At 42.5% G+C, this 13979-nt stretch overlaps 1 protein-coding gene across 7 annotated transcripts in view; it reads left to right on the forward strand.

Moving 5' to 3' along the window:
- Positions 1–13979, forward strand: part of pax6b (paired box 6b) — a 41348-nt gene that overhangs the window by 9487 nt on the left and 17882 nt on the right. For 5 of the 7 annotated variants that reach the window (XM_086107103.1, XM_086107108.1, XM_086107109.1 and 2 more), the window contains one exon: positions 3465–3594. The exons of 1 other annotated variant lie outside the window; for it this stretch is intronic. The gene's annotated coding sequence lies outside the window, so the exon portion shown is untranslated. Of the gene's footprint in view, positions 1–3464; positions 3595–9076; positions 9247–13979 lie in introns of those variants that run through there. One more of the 7 variants, XM_086107106.1, reaches the window with a different exon arrangement.

A 13979-nucleotide genomic window follows, 5' to 3' on the forward strand; every position in this document is an offset into this window, starting at 1 on the left:
CTTTTGACAAGAATATTTTCTTGCATTTCTTAAGTGCCCTTTAAAATTTTTGTAGCTGCATGTGGGGAAAAAAACCCTTGTAACCAACCTGATAAAAATATTCATCTCAACAATATAGTCCATATCATAATTTATCGCTAGGCAGTGGTTTCTCTATTTGTAAATTCATACAAGATCATTTTTCTTCCCACGTCCATACCTTTAGTGGTATCCAGTTGGCCGCTAGGGGGCAGAAAAGCTCCATATGTGGCAACTGTGGCGAACGGTGAGTTTGGAGCGGACAAGTGCTTCTGTCTTCCCGATTTTTGAGGTGATTTAGCAAAGTAAAAGTACAGAGCTCTTCTTTAATTCCATTTACTGCTTTTATCAACCTGATAATTAACCAAACGCAGGCTTCCAAGCTGTGATCTTAAATATGAGGACTTTTTTTTGTGATAGTATTTCATGTTCATCATAGAAACACAAAGATCTCTAGCAAACAAATACAGCAAATTCACAGAAAGCCACTTGCTCAGCATTCCAGAGTTATTTTATTATTGATTGCTAGTTGAACCAGTGAATGTTGATTCTCAAGATTATATCATTCAAACTCCATTTCTTTGGGCTCAAGAAAATTGTTTGTGATCAATCTTAAACATGTTTGTTGGATCTTCATAATGTGTCGAGGTTAAGAAGCCAAAGTGCAACCTCCTTAGTGGCTGAGCAGGAAGGGAACTTTGCGGGGGTTTTCTGGCTTAATCGTGCCCCCATCTGCTCAACCATCTGAAGAAAATCTTTCAAAATGTTACAATGCATTTTGTAGGGGCAATGTTTTTTTTTACGGCGTTATACTACATATAGTTTGGATACTTAGTGCGGCATTTATGGGGAAAAAAAACAAATGCAAATGCTGCTTTAGATCATTCTGGTCCTCAACTACATCAGATGGAATTGTCACCCATATAGCATGATGAAATTTGTTTCTATTTGTATAAATATTAACTGCAAATATTCCAACACGCAGTGAGTGTTTCACCAGATAAAGAGAGATATCATGCAACTTTATTCCCACAATATGTCTTTATGGAGGCCTCATGTCGGACCAGTGCGCAGGAATTACACTAATGCAGGGTGACCGGGGCCCTTTCATGCGACAACCCCCACCCCCACCCCCCTCCTTCCACCCCCCAACAGCTGTCCCAAAATCAATACGCGTCAGAGAAGTATGAAAACAAACATCTACAATGCATGGATCCACTCCCTCGCACTTAGACAAATGAGCCTGCGATTGGAAAAGAAGGGGAAGGGTGAAGAAATGAACTTGAACCCGGCACCTCGTCAATGTCTGGAATTTACGGAGGCGGATTTGGGTCACACCGAAAAGTAAAAGTTGGAATAAAATGACAAGACAGGATGAAGTTCAAGAACCACAAGAATAAAGTGGAAATATCACGTGACTATGGAAGTTGTAATATCATTCAAAGATGATATTACAACTATATGAGAAAGTACATCCACATATCATCGTTGTAATAGAAAAACTTAAAAGGTATGAGAAATTAAGACATAATGTTACAACAATAATTTGTAATTCCGTTTTTTTTAAATATGAGAATAAAGTGATCATATTTCAACGGTCACAATTTTTACTGAGACGTTACAAACGGGGAAAGTCATAAACTTTGGTGAAAAAAAATTGCTAGGTTTTAACCGTAAACTTTATTCTTTAACATCAGAACTTTGTATGTGATAAACAGAACTCAACTCTTGTAACATTGCATTCCGACGTTATTCTTATAACATTTTGACTTAATTATCATAACATGGCACCTTTCTCACGACGATGTTTTCTTGTCACATTACGACTTTGTCGTGACATGACGATTTTCAGAAGAACAATTTTTTAACTCATTTTCTCGGTGGCCCAAATACCATCGGAATTGCCCTACCCATGACGTCTTAGTCTTATTTTGTGTCCATATGTCCATAACACTTTTAAAAAGTAACAGCATCCCACTTCATTATCCCCATATGCAAAAGCGCCTCGATTTGTGCAATGGTGGTGGTGGTGGTGGTGGTGATGTTGGTGGGGGGAGGGGGGGCGCTTTCTGTTGTGCACCAGCACATGAATGAGAGAAGCTCTGCATCTGTTGGCTCCAATGTTAGTCTTAATTACTGGCCTTCGTGTTCTCCGTGGCCCTCAACCGTCTTTAATTAAAACCTTGATTAGGGGGGAGGAGGTCCCGGGCAAGACTATTACCAGATGGGTTTCCAGCAATCATAATAAAGACTTTATCCGCTGATGCTGGCTGCCTGTGTGCGCCATATCAAAGCGCAGCGTAAAAAGGAGGTTGTTAATTACCACGGCGATTGCTTGTCTAATTAAGGTTCGCTTGTGATTAGATTTAGAAGTATATACAGCCTGCATGTGCGCACTTGCTATAGGCTTTACACTGTATAGGCTGGGTGCGTGCACAGCGGGGTGCAGATCAATGGTGATGCGATGACCCGGAAATGTTTCTCAAGAGAGTCCTCCGTAATAAGCTCGAGGTGCACAGTGGTGCTACATCATGTTGCCAAACATACACCTCAGTGAGATTCCCCCCCCCCCCCCCCCCAGACCAATTTCCCTCGAGATCACCGTTTTTTAAAGAGGTCAAACTCATGTCACATTTAACGCCCTGGTGTCGGAACCTCTGCAGCTTTCTTTCTTTCTTTCTTTTTTTTCCAGACACAACAAACTGACGCGCAAAGCGATAACGCATCACGATGCACCTCGCAGAAATGCATCTTCGCGAGTTTGTATCGGGTACATTATGAATATAAATGTGCCCAAATAGGAATGCGGGAGACACCGTGAATGCACACGCGCGCCTTTTATATTCAAGACATCGAAACTTGCAACTAACAATCAGTTCAATTATCCTCAAGATATTTACTTCACCATCGGCTTTGTCATCCAATGAGAGGCAGAAAGGAAAGAAGCGAGAGAAGGAGGGAGCAAGGAGTGATTTCTTGCTGCACTATGTGCGTCCATTTTCCACACGGTTTGTCGTCGTTATTGCCTGATTTAGTGTGTTGCTTTTGCGCCCCCCCCCCCGCCCCCTGCACGTGTAGTAACGCTGCAACCATTTATACGTATCACACAGATGTGCGCTCACGTTGTCACATTCTTTTAAAGACCGCCTGCGCATAAACATTTGTACTTGTTTGTAGTTGTACGCATGAAAATAATAGAGCTGGCTGCACTGGCCCACGGTAACGTCACACAAACGGCATTTTTGGCTGTTTTTGTGCGCGAGAATTGTTTAACTTTATTGGATATATTCCTCTCCTTTCCCCTTAGTTTTGTGCTGAAAATGTCCCCGATCAAACAAAACATTTTTTGTACGCATGAACTTGCCTCAGACAGTAGAATCATCCACATTCTTCAGTTTTTCTCACTAAATTGCACTCTGACTGATAGGATACCGTTTTTTTCCCAGCATTATGCACGAAAATGTCTGTCGTGGCGGATGGGTACGATCATCTACTATCCCCCTTCCCTCGAGGTGCTCCTCTACAGCGGGTGCTGCGGTCTATACAAGTCACAGGAAAGTGCGCAAGAGTGTGCAGGTAACACACATTAAAGGAGTGAAGACTATTTTCCCGCCCCTTCCAATGAGGGAGAGGAGGGGGGGGGGGTAAAAAAGCAGTAGACTGATATCTTTATAAATGCCATCTGGTCACCTGTCACTCGCTGTGCTTGTTGAATCGTGTGGAATTGAACCACCATGCCTTTTATTTAATCATAATGTCCATGATAGTGTGCACCATCCATTAGTAAGTAAAGTCGCTGCGGCATCCATGCTCATATTTCCTTTCGCAATTTACTCTACTCAAATGCAAATTTTAATACATACATATATCTGGTTTCAACACAGCATCGTGTAACCTGTGCCCGGGGGATAGTGCATCAGGACCACAACTACCCTTCCGTGTGTTGGCTATATCGCACACCATGAATTACACACAAGAATGAACAACCTCAGCTTTATTCACTAAAGTCATCCAGCTCGAGTAATAGGGGGAAGCCCTCCGTGCAGACTGAGCTCCAAGCTTCTGACAGGTGACTTACACGTGGCAAAAAAAAAAAGAAAAAAAAAGAAAGAAGATACTAAAAAGGGTTAAAACCGGGTCAAAACATTCGGGGCATGCAGAATTATGAAATAGCGAACATTCTGCCTTTTCAGAGACGATGCTTGGTATGGAATGGCAGCGGATTTTCAATCGATATACAATAGTTGATGACTGCCGATGTGCATTTGCCAAACTTTCATTTCCGTATAAGGAAATCAGAATGTAAACGACTAAATAGCTCTGATGCACCTCTCGTGAGTGGCATAGTTTAACTGTACGGGTTTTCTTAACAGAGTTTCGTTGAGTTTAGAAAAAAAATTGAGTCCTAGGTGTTGACGTTATTTGATTCAAAAGTAAAACTTTAAAAAAAATGACCTATAGGTTAACAAACAACATGACTGATGTGAAAGAGTATTTCTATTTATTTTTGGGCTATGCAAATATATACTTGAATTAGTACATTTCTCCACTGGCAAGTTTCATGTGTGAAAACTCAAAGCCCTTTGATAACATTTTAAGTATGTTTTTCTTATATAAAATGTGACCGGTCAACAACGGCTTGTGAGGTATATGATGGAGTCTATTTGTTTATATTATTCGCTGTCCAAATGAAGGCTGGATGTGACTTGAAGCGCATTTGTATAGAGAGGCTCATGTGTGACGGTGCTGGGCACAGGCCAACGCCCTTTAGCTGACGCGCAATTTAGTTCGCCGGGCGTAATTAAGCAGAGCGAAGTGTGTGTTACACTTTTATTTTTTGAAAGGCTCAATACGCTTCCATTAAACGTTATTAAAGCGCGGTGAGTGACGAGCTCCCATTTGTCTTGTCAGGACATCTGACAAGCTCGTTAGCTCCCATTTTCCCCTGTCAACTCACGGCGCGACACGGACACTGACTTCTTCAGCCACTCGTGGCCGCGGAGAGTGACGAATGCGCGGAGGAACAAAGAGAGAGAGAGAGAGAGCGAGAGAGAGAAAAAGAGAGCTGGAGGGAGAGAGAGAGAAGAAAGGGAAATCACAGTAAAATGCAAGCATACGTGGCAGGTGTCAGTCATGCTTTTTTTATATACTGTATATAAATCTAGATCTGTCATTCTTTCATTCATCTAATTTAAAGGCTCATGGGTTTACCGTTTGAGTTCGTGCGCATCAGAGGTGCCGCCCATTAGAATTGTCATGCATATATATGACTAAAATAAGGAGATCTTGTTATTTTGGGGAAAGAAAAAAAAACGAGGAGGTGGGGGTGACACTTAATGGCATGGCATCTTTCCGCTCGCTGCACTTTCAGATGCAATCGTAGATCGAAGTCAGCCTTGTCACGTTGAGCCAAAGTGAATTCCTAACATCCAGGACGTGGCTGTCTACTCCGGACAAATTGCATCCAATCACCCCGGGGGAATTCGGCTAATGTCTCCATCCATGGCCGCGGGAGAGGGGAGGAAAAACAAATCAAACCGCACACTGCAGAGCGTGGAGGGGCTTATTAAAACATTTCACACACGGGGGGAGAGAGAGATAGTCAGGGTGTGTGTGTGCAGGAGGTAATTAGGCTATACATGCTCGGGACACTGTCTTAAATTGAATATATTAGTGGAACGCATTGCACACTGCTAGCATGCCTCTTAGCAAGCAGCAGCAACAGGCCTTCAAAGCAAAAGACTGAAAAAAATGTTATCGCCATATTCGATAACAGAAATTGACTGCAAGTGAATACTGTATATGACCAGTTGATATCGTTCATACGCTGCCATCATATGGTTGGCAGTGTTCATCAGAACCTCTGAAGTTGATCAGGTACTCTCATGTTGACTTCCAAGTTGTTCAATTTCAATATCATTTCCCTATCAGAACTCACTTCAGAATGACTTTCATGGTCGAATTGTCAACTTTATACAGGCAAGTGAGATTTTGACATTCTTAACTATCACGCAGAGTGTACAAGATTAGTCACCACTGCAAATAAAATGAAATAATAATATAAAAAAAAGCTTCTCAACTTGTGATCTAACTGACAGACAATAATGGAAGAAGAACAGTCAATTGTGTATTGCTGGAATTAATAAGTGGTGTGTGTCTATAGTGCATCAGGTTCAAATCAACATACGCCTATAACAATTTCCTATAACAGTCAGGAATCTTTTGACGTTCCATTTCCACTTCATCACTGCCTCCGACGTGGTGGCATCACAGAAAAGCCAAAGAAGAAGCACATCACTTGGTGTTAACCCATGCGACATTCCCTGAAGTCTCACGAGATTTGCTAACATTTCGTGTAATGATACACGATGAAGGTTTAGCCTTTTCAGACTTTTTTCCCCCCAGAATATTATGGTTGAATCCCGTAATTTGAATTTTAAGGTACAGTGGTACTGTACATCAATTTACAAGTGATTAGATTTACGGGTATTTTGAGGTACGAGCTGTCGGCTGATTTATTTTTGTCTTGATTTGGGAGCGAAAGTGTAAGTCATTTTTCATGTGCATTTTGCCTTTTCTTGTCACTCTTACTTGAAGTTAAGAAAACAAAGAGTGAGGAAAATTCTGGTAGCGTAATGCTAACACGCAAAACGGTGTCGACACAAAACTAGTTCAATCTCACGGTAGCTAAAGTGGAGGATCTTTGAACACAAAGGGTGCATCAACACATGTAGACAGACAGTACATCAACATTCACAGGTGTATGTTATGTATCCACTGGAAAAAAAAGACCAACATTACTGAAGCTTACTAAGTCAGTCAGTTGTGAAACTTGTCTTCATGTATAATGATTGTCTATATTATATTGCTTCCAGGTAGCTAATTTGAATGGTGGCTCGACAAACTTCTGATGGGCCTATAGCACCCGCTAGCCGTGGTCTAGCACCGTGCATGAATAAAAAACATTTTTGGGCCACTCAGTGTGGTTGCTGCCCCCCAAATTGACCATAACTGAGACAGATTATTTGAGTATTTTTTTAGTATCGTCACGAAACTAATCATCCTCATCATTAGGGGCATCAGTAAGGGTTTTAAAAAACAACAACAATAAAAGACATAATTAATCACCGGCAGCGTCCATCATGCCGTAATTTTTTTCAGAGCCATGCGCGTCAATCACCAACAGCAGCGCGCACAGTCCGATGGGCCCGCTCGTGCACGCGCGTGTAAGTGGTCACCGTGGAGACAGGGACGGACATGTGCCATAGCTGTAAAATAGTAACCGTAAAGGCCTGTTTCCCATAAAACAATGAATGTAAGCGTGCTTTTAGGAAGGGTTGGCGGTGCGCAGCCGTGGTGACGGCCGAGGGAGAATGGCAGTGGACAGATTTGCGTTCACGCCTGATCAGCTCTTGGAGAGCGGGCGAGGGTAGGATGGGGCGGGGATGGGGTGGGGTGCAGGGAAAGGCAGCACCTGGCTTCCACCGCTGCAGCCCGTCTCTGTTTATTGACAGCCTGATAAGCACGGGGCGAGGGGCTGGAGGGGCGGAGGGTGGAGGGCGACCCGTGCGGTTTCCAGCGCGGATGTCGAGCACCCTGCTGCGTTGCACGGTACCGCCGCTCCTAATGGACGTCCCTGCAAATAATAATAATGGAGCTGGCAGACCAGACCTGACCGGCCAGTACCTGTCTGCGCGCCGCCCCCGGTGTGTGTCCTCTTCCTGGGAGACGGACGGTCGTCACGGTTGTCCATTTACACGCCACCTTGTTCAAATTGACACAAAACACGTCAGCTTGTGAAAGAGGCTCACCAGGCTTTTAGCCTCTCTCGCTAAAAGCCCGGGTCCTATTACAGGACCGGTTTATGCCGCACGGCAAAAAGGCAAAAAGAGAGGGGAAAGAAATCACCTGAGTCATCTGAAATACATGTTTATGATGACTTGACACCTGTACTCTCCACACTTGTTGCATACCGAGCATGCGCCAATAAACCCATCTGTACACCCTGAGCAGAGATGTACGCTGAAAAAAGTACTTGGGTTTCGGTTGCACATAATCCAAATGTGTGAAACTAACACCTATCATTTGTTTGTTTTTGATAAACAGGCGGAAAATACATAGGTTTAACGCGTTTTAATCACGTGCAATTCAGTGAACCCAATTGATTTTTTCCCCAATATATTAAGTCATTTAGATGGATAGGATAAGAATGTACAGATGCAAACATGTATACGGTGTGACAATTTAATCTCCCTCATGGGAGGAAGGTGTCTGTCTGTCTGACTCTGTTTTTTCTCAACAAACTATCGTTTTAATCCTCTCCATTTCATTTTTATTTCCATCCATCCATCCACCCATACATCCATCCATACATACATTCATACATACAGACATGCAGACATGCAGACATACATACATCAAGCCAGCCAACCCCCCAAAACAAATAGATGGGTGGGATCTATCTATCTATCTATCTATCTATCTATCTATCTATCTATCTATCTATCTATCTATCTATCTATCTATCTATCTATCCTTTCGTCCGTCTGTCTGATTGTCTTACAGGATCCAGTGTTTTTTAATAAATATTTATAGCTGTACATAATAATACCTACATAATAAATAACAATAAAACAGCCATCGTACATTTGTGCGTTTTCTGGGGCGCACCTATTATTATTATTATTATTATTGTATTTGTTTTTTTTTAAATGTTTGCAAATCTTTTGCCCATGTCCTCTCAAACGACACACCCCCATAAAGCTTATTTTTCTCCAATGTGCGCTGCTCAATAAATGTCAAAAATTCCATATATCTCCACTGGTATTTCGAGACGAAACCATTTAAAGTAACGAACCGGATACCAACTTGTTCCAGCAGAGTGATTTGTGCAGGGTCCCACCCACGGGCCACGCTACCTCAACGGAGCACTTCCCCATTCTCTTCGCCCGGTGTCCCAGCCGAGTCGTGACGTGACCTCCCGCCGCAGCCAATCACAGGAGAGCTCGGCCTGATGCTGACGAGAAAGTTGCTGCACTGAGGCTCACTTTTTTTTCCTCCCACCTTGCCACTCTATCTCAGTGACATTTCCACTCGTCCACGGATCTAAACTTGAGCACGTTTGTTCTATCGGAGGTCCACGCGGGAAACAACGCGGGGTGGGAAAAGAAGAAGCGACTTTACACAGACAGGATTCCGCCTATAGTCACATCTGTTGTTTGTCATCCGGTGAGTTTGATCTTACCTTCAAATTCAAGCGGTTGTTGTCGTTTTCAATGTTCTCTCTTTCACTAATTTTGTGATATTTTTTCAAATTAAGGACGCCGATTGGCGTTTTAATGTCCTTCATGGGCCACACACACACAAAAAAGCGAGTAAGTAGTTGCATTCACCCAGGAATTAGACGGGTGTCGCTCCTTGCATGCAGGCGCTCGTCAACTTGCGGCTGTAAGGCAACCTGGAAACGCTAAAAAAAAATTTTTTTAAAGTACATGCAGTTTGCGTTTCCCAAAAGACACACGTGCCACAGCAAAAATCAACATCACTGAAAAAGGCCTTCATTGGTCAGTCAGGTCGACTAGTGGCTGCAAGCATGTCCAGCCTGCAGTATTCGTGTGGTTAGACTGTGAGACTTTGTCAGGTTACTTCAGCGTTTGCTCCTGTCACGCGTGGCGGGCCGGTGCTGTGACAACATTAGCCCGCCTGCCTTTTGCCAGGAGAAAGCTACTGCATGTGGACACACGGCAGTTTTAAATCATAAAAATAAATACATTATTAATAATGATAATAATAATAATAGTTGATGTGTTGTGCTTTGTTATTCACCACGCCAAACGAATTCCATGAACAGAAAGTCTCCCCAACATAGCAGATGATTTGGCTGTAATATTGTTGCTCCAACCTAATTAGTCATTGTTAAACGAGCAGATGTCTTCGTGAAAGCTTCCTTAGAATTCACAAATAACAATGCGATGATTGACAGGTCATTGGAGCAAACGCACACATTTAAATGGCCATTTCCGAAGTTGATTGTTTTGAATTTGTTATAGCATTTATTAGTCAATAATAAGAATATTCATAATACTATAATGATAATATATATATAAAGAAATACATAGAAATAAAACATCTGAACGAAATATTTGTCCATTTAATTAATTATCTGCCTAAAATTAGGCAAATGTAATAATATTATTATCATAGTAACTACACATTTTTATGATACATTGCGTATCTGTTATAATATATTCAATTGAAAATTAAATATTGGTGGCGTTTCGTTTGCAGTTCCTCTTCGTGGCTCCTGTCGCACTTTTTTTCCGGTCGATCTTGAATGTAAAAACAATTATCTTCATCAGACTTTCCTAACTGTCGTTTCACTCTTCAATTTCGATGATGATCCACCTAAATAATTTCTGTTTTACGTTATAAATTTGTCGAAAAGTGTTCACACAACCTCTGTTAAGATTGATTAACGATGCAGTATACGAGGTCTCCGCAAATCCATTCTTTCTTTCTTCTTTTGGTGTCTTTCTTTTATTTTAATTTATTCGAAAAGTTTCCAGATGGAGGCGCAAAAAGCACATTGCCCGTGAGGGGAAAACAGCGCCCAGATTAGGCTTTCTTTTCAAGGCTTGACATTAGTTGCTAATCCGAATTGGGCTAATTGCTTTCCCAACATCAACCCATACAAGACCCCCCCCCCCCCCCCACTCTCCTCTCTCTCCCCCTCTTCACCTCTCCATTTGCTGCCCCACCAATTTACCTCAGTACATGTAGGAAATATTATGCTCACACTGGGCTAAGCAGGCGGAGGCCCTATTGGCATGCAAGGTCTCTGCAGGCAGAGAAAGCGAGAGAGGAGACAAGGAATTAGCCAGTGGGGAGGATTTACAGCTTAACCAGGAGAAATCAATAACATGAGGTATTGTTTCCAAGGAAAACTACTTGACACACTAAAGTGGGAGTGTGCGTGCGTGTGTGTGTGCGTGTCTGTGTGCGTGTGTGCGTGCGTGTGTGTGTGTGTGTGTGTGTGTGTGTGTGAGTGTGTGTGTGTGTGTGTGTGTCTTTGTCAGGGAGGAAGGTTAATAGACGGCTGAGTTTTTGACAGCTGCAGCCTTGTGACCACTGAGCCGCAAGAACACCTCGCACCGCGAAGGCAGACTATTATTGTTTTGGGATGAATCTTGACATCAGAACATGAAATACGATGGCAACTAAAGCTAGCGCCGTCTTTGTCATGTACCGTCTCCTGATTACCGCAGCACATTAAGGTTCCGTTTGGATTGGTTACAGTTTGTTCTGTAATTGTAACGGCTTCAACTCCTCTTCAGTATTAGATATAAAAGCAGAGTCACACTAACAGGTGTACGATAATATCATGTAATCGCAGTTACCACGGTATTTCAAGTAAAACATTCGATATATCGAAAGTATAGAAACAACTCTGTGATGCCGTGTAGTTCTACAAGTATATTGTTAAATCTCTTCGACGATACATTCCTTTTGAGGTCTTCCAGTTCTTGTTAGATTGTCACACAGCAAAATTTTCGAACCAAATGTGTTTTTATTTTTTTTTTACTTCTGCAAATCATATCTGCAGATATTTTTTATTGATCTGCTTTTCTCTAGGTTGCTCTCATAGGCCACCTCAGTTTTTTTGTCATTCAGGAGTTATGATACATTTTTGAAAACAGCAATATAGCATGCTCTTTTCTTCTTCATCATATTATTATTATTATTATTATAACATTTGGACCTATTGGAGTTTCTTTGCAATTTCATTTGTTTCTAAAATTGCATATCGGGCCAGTATGTGGCCCGCGAGCCGTAGGCCCCCAACCCCTGCTGAACCCTCTGGTCCAACAAGTGATCCATTCTGAATCCAATCAAATGTCATGCAATCCTGCATTGTGTTAGCCAAATATCTCAGGGACAATGCTGATATCATTTCCCAGCATTCATTTAGTAGGATTTAATGCTTCTCTTGTTTCTCTATATTAGTTATGATTGACTGATCGCAATACAGTATACCCAAAAAGAAAAAAAAGTGGCTATTTAATGCTAGCATTGATTTTTAAACAGGTAAGGATGACATGGATAACATATGCTCATTGGTGTATGTTCACTGCAAGATGTTTTTAAATATTTTGCAAGGGATTTTTCTTTCGTTCTTAAAATTCTCCAATTCTAATACAATAAATAAATCAGTGTAGATGGAAAGCCATGTGTGCACAGGTTTCCAGAAATAGGGTGTCTGTGTGTAGGGGTGGGGTGGGTCGGTGGGGGCTTGTTGCATGGGCCTACTCTTGAGCCACCAGTCCAAGTGAGGAGAAACAAGGCAGCAAAAGGAAAGAAGCACCATGAATGTGCTCGTTTAGTTTACGGCTTGTTTGATGAAGGGGAATTGGCCAAAGTGTTGTTCCTCGCTGCGGGACCCTCACAGTGACAGTTTGGAGCCGCTCCTCTCAGCTCATTATCTCGCCGGCCTACTGAGGGCCCCCATTCAGGCAAAACTCTCTCTCTCTCTCTCTCTCTCTCTCTCTCTCTCTCTCTCTCTCTCTCTCTCTCTCTCTCTCTCTCTCTCTCTCTCTCTCTCTCTCTCTCTCTCTCTCTCTCTCTCTCTCCCTCTGTCTCTGTCTCTGTCTCTCTCTCTCTGACAGGGTCGTTTGTCTCCTTATTGAAGGCAGTCCGGAATGTGATGGTTGTTAGGCAGCCCTTTTTCACTTCCAAAGTGTTTTATTGATGAGCTCTGACTTCTCCCACTTTTTCACACGTCAAAGAAAGTCAAGTGTAGGCCTCCATGACTTCATTTCATCATGGCATCCCACCCTCCGCTTCCCAAAAAGGAACATTTTCTCCCTTCCCCCTCCTGCATGCAAAGCCTTTTGCGCACGCACCCCCCCCCCCTCTTTGCTGCATGCAACTCTTCCTCTTAGGGTTCCCCCCTCCGCCATTTTGGGCGCAGAGGGGTTGCTTTTGGGGTGCGATGAGGTGTACCCTAATAAGGCTGCCATTCACCCAGCGCCGTTTTATTATCAGGGAGCGTGTGGCCATGGCTACACACTCATTTGCTCCACTTTTATTTACGCGTGCTATTTGCTGCACGTCAGGCCGCCGGAGTGACGTCGGCCTTTGCCGAGCAAATGTGTCCATAAAAAGCAGCCGAGCTTGCCTAAAGGCTGCGCTCTTTACGCACGGGTCCTCTTGTTGACAGCAGGGGAGAAGGAGGAGGTGGCTGGGTGGGTTATGGGGGGGGGGGGTGCAAGGGGGGGTTAACCCAAAAGAGTCAACAAAAGCACGTGGTGGATATATGTATTGGCTGCCTTCTTTTGCACTGGGATCTAAAAAAAAATGCAATACGTGCAAGATGTGACTTATAAAGCCCGTTCCTCCATTGGGAAAAAGGAATTCATTTTAGTTTTCGCGTTTGACTGTAAATGATACATTTGGAGGTTACATGTTAAATGTCAAGCAAGGAATTAGTAAAACAGGTTTGACACTACATTAAAAATATATACGTGGAAAATTAAAGGTCCTAAAGTTTCCAAACAAATTTCTTTGGCTTGTGTGACAGCAGGGGAACCGCTTAGGGGTACGATTCAGCAGGACAGTATTGAACTTCTGAAGCGCCTTTATTTATTTATTTTGGAGTAAACATCAAAGTGTCCTCACAATAAACATGTCAAGAAATTGTAGACTAAGCTAATTAAAATATGCAACGCTTTAAATTTGAATTATCATTCAACGTATTATATTCAAGATATTATTCGATAGTTAAGACAACTGTCAAAATTGATTGCAGGATATTACAACAAGGAAAGGTCATAAAATGCAAACAATCCACATTTTAGATGCTACAGTCACAATTTGGTGAAATGCAGAGTAAAAAAAATGATGGCACAACTCTCAACCTTAATAAGTTTCGAGGACACAGACAGACACTCGAGCAAGCTATTCAA

The sequence above is a fragment of the Hippocampus guttulatus genome, chromosome 3 (assembly GCF_054856545.1).
Source record: "Hippocampus guttulatus isolate MCC_2025c chromosome 3, RoL_Hgut_1.0, whole genome shotgun sequence".
Lineage (NCBI taxonomy): Eukaryota > Metazoa > Chordata > Actinopteri > Syngnathiformes > Syngnathidae > Hippocampus > Hippocampus guttulatus.